Raw genomic sequence first — 3,065 nt, 5'->3', positions numbered from 1 at the left:
AATGTACGAGATTATAAAAAAATACATCAGTGAATAGAAATTATTGGAAGATAGAATGATAGGAAAATTAGAAAATTGCATTTATTATCCAAGAATACAGGCATAGAAGATCAAAGGTGAGATGCGTGCTATTTTTTGTCGTTTTAAAGAGTAAAGGAAATTCGCATCATTTTCTAAATTGATATTATAAATGTTTCATGTTCTTGGATAAAAATGTGCAGTCTATATCAGTGAGGAGAGGCTATAAAACATATCTTGATCAGATGCAAATAAATTTCGATACGTTCCTCTGATGTTTGCGTCGGCGAAGACTCGTCGCGAAGACTGCCACCCTCTTTCTCACCCCCTCAGCTAATCATGTAACTCGATTGAAGAGAACGAGCGAGAGGGCGGGCCAATAAGAGGCTCCCTTTAATCGGGTTACTTCGTTACCGCGGTACTCCGTCACTCGGTGCGGTGATATCAACGGAATATCAATTGTAGTGATTAACCGAGACGCCTCCGAGTCGAAAACTTTGCCTTCGGTTCCTGTTGGGAATGTCTCCCGTCGAGTAACATCTTTTGTTAGCCGCGGAATCAGCCTGGAATATTCAAATTCGAAAGTCCGAGGCGTTTCGCTCGTTTCTTGAATTAGACTTTTCGTTTGCATTTCTTAACCGATGGAATATCTATGATTTCACGATTGAAATGTTCGTCGTCAATTAGGACAATGAATTAGACACGGGCCCGTGACCTGGAGAAATCAGGCCCGGAGCCACATTATAATAATGCGAGAGCCCCGAGGGTGGTAAGTACGTATCGATGCGGACACTCGACGCAGCTGTCCAGGAAACGTACTCCCGCCTATTGTGCCTGGCTAGTGCGCGGCCTAACCAACCGTAAACGTCGGAAATCTAATTGATGAAATTCAATTTCGCCGCGACAATGGTGTCCGCGACGGATTATCACGTCCACGGCTGTGTACTTTCCAAAAATTACATCGGAATCGGGCCGGGCGACAAATCCGGTGGATTCGACACGGGCCGAGGATTCGGCGAATCGGGTTAACGACGTCGCTTCCACGCTGCTAAGCCGATGAGCAAACGCAGGAATCTCTGGTATATCGCGATTGAAAATTTCACAGATTATCAAAGGGTTCGTCTTTTTATTTCGAAATTTATACGAAATTGCGAGAGAGCAATAGTGGGAGCGTTTCAATAGCGCGGTCTTTTGTGGTCGCCGATAAATCCTGCTAATCTCCACGCACGAGTTCTAAGAGAGGCTTCCGCCTATCGTGTTTTCGAATTTCCATCAAAATGCTCGAATCACCTTTCTCCCCCGTCGTTCGTATTAGCCGGGGTGAATTATCGCAGAATCAAAATAATTCGATGGATGGGGTGTCGTGTATTACAAGAGGGGTGACCATTTCTGTACGTTAGGGTGCCAAAACATCCGCCGTCTCTCGCCAAAATATTGCCCATCGTATTATCTCTCTCACCTACTTTTCATCACTATCATTACTTCACTAGTTATTTCTACACATAACTTAAAACATATTTTAATCATCGTACTAAAATTACAATTATTATTCAAATGTAATTGTTCGAATCGTTAAAATAAGAAGCTTTCTATTAAGAAAGAACCGTCAATACTTGTGCAGCGCATCAAAATCATATTTATTCATTTGAGCTAATTTTTTGGGCGTGGGCCTATTAGATTGTCCTGTTATGCTCTAGGGCAGATTGACGCCGTGGCTTGGAAAAAGCAATCGAGACAGCTGCCAGGACGTCCGCTGTTCATCATTTCTGGCTTCCATCGCTCAAAACCGATTCACTAGAAACTGGTGCAATTTTCGTAGCCACGTTTTGCAAGAGAGAGAGAAAAAAAGAGAGCGAGGGAAGGCATATTTAAAATGCAGAAAGGCAAACGATAGCATGTCAAGAGCTGTCAGGTGGCCGGTTTAAACAGCACAATGGCTCAATTCGGGACGAAAATCCGGCGGGTAAATCTCCCATTCAAATGCGATCCGAATCCCCTGCGTCAAATGGGACCTAAGTAGCTACTTAGTTGCACATTTGGCTTGAAATTTTCGATACACCCTTCCCTCGTGCCCCGTGCCGCATCGTGCGACGTCGATGTTATCTCTGCTTTCGCGATAAGAGAACTTGGTACCTGGATCTGAACGCATCGCGCTAAATCTGTTTCAAACTCCGTGAGCCTTATGGCAGCTATTGTGTTACACGAGATTCGCGTATCTACATGAATTCGATTCGATTTAGTTGTAAAATAAGGGGATTATTTCACGTCCTGCGGTCAAATGATTAACTCTTAATTGAATATCCAAGTGAATCACTGAAACTGAGAAGAACAAGGCTGTTTAATCAACATGGGACTAGTAATTTAATCAAGTCAATTAGGTTGTTCGAAAGCGTTTTCTATAAATTCACGGTTAACGAGGTTCGGATTCCGGCGTATGTAATTAGGAACGATCGGGGCGACCCTCGGTTAGCCGATGCCACCGCGAACGGGAATAATTAGTTTTAATTGCCCCCAACGAAACTTATCCCTCCCCATTGACGCATTAAGACCAAAGTTAGACGGGCCACAGGAGGTTTAGGTTTTGCGAAGCGTGAGCAGGTAAGGTATACACTATACACGTACTACGTGACACGGTTGGTAAACCCGAAGCTGGCTTTGTTAAGCTCGGATTCTGAGTGCCTTTGATACGTGTACTTGCACGCTAACTAACCAACCTAAGCTATCCGCGTACGTACGAGTTTGCGCGTGTATTATACACCTTTCCGTACCCAGGTACGTCCATCATCCGATTTTTTCATCTAACTTTTTTTATTTTTATCAATTTTGTGATGTTTAACATATGAATAAAATTCTATAAGTTACAGAATAAGACTTATTTTTCAACTATGGATTAGAGCTATCATTCTTGAGAAATGTCTTTTCTTGCAACAATCATATCTTCACTATTCATATTACAAATATTCGATCAGTGTTTAAAAATAATTTATTAACTGATTAGAGAGAAGATTATATGAAAATTGTATTAAGAATGTATTGGCTATACAGTC

The 3,065-nt window shown here is 42.3% G+C and overlaps 1 protein-coding gene across 2 annotated transcripts in view; it reads left to right on the top strand.

The window, feature by feature from the left end:
• The window catches only part of IntS10 (integrator complex subunit 10), a 37,799-nt gene that overhangs the window by 30,042 nt on the left and 4,692 nt on the right, over positions 1-3,065 (top strand). The window contains exon 1 of one of the 2 annotated variants that reach the window (XM_026816614.1): positions 1,748-1,981. The exons of the other annotated variant lie outside the window; for it this stretch is intronic. The gene's annotated coding sequence lies outside the window, so the exon portion shown is untranslated. Of the gene's footprint in view, positions 1-1,747; positions 1,982-3,065 lie in introns of those variants that run through there. 2 annotated transcript variants of the gene reach the window in all.

The sequence above is a fragment of the Ceratina calcarata genome, unplaced genomic scaffold (assembly GCF_001652005.2).
Source record: "Ceratina calcarata isolate Rehan_Ccalc_2016 unplaced genomic scaffold, ASM165200v1 scaffold53, whole genome shotgun sequence".
Taxonomy (NCBI): domain Eukaryota; kingdom Metazoa; phylum Arthropoda; class Insecta; order Hymenoptera; family Apidae; genus Ceratina; species Ceratina calcarata.
The sequence above is the reverse complement of the archived record's forward strand: the minus strand, read 5'-3'. Positions and strand labels throughout refer to the sequence as shown.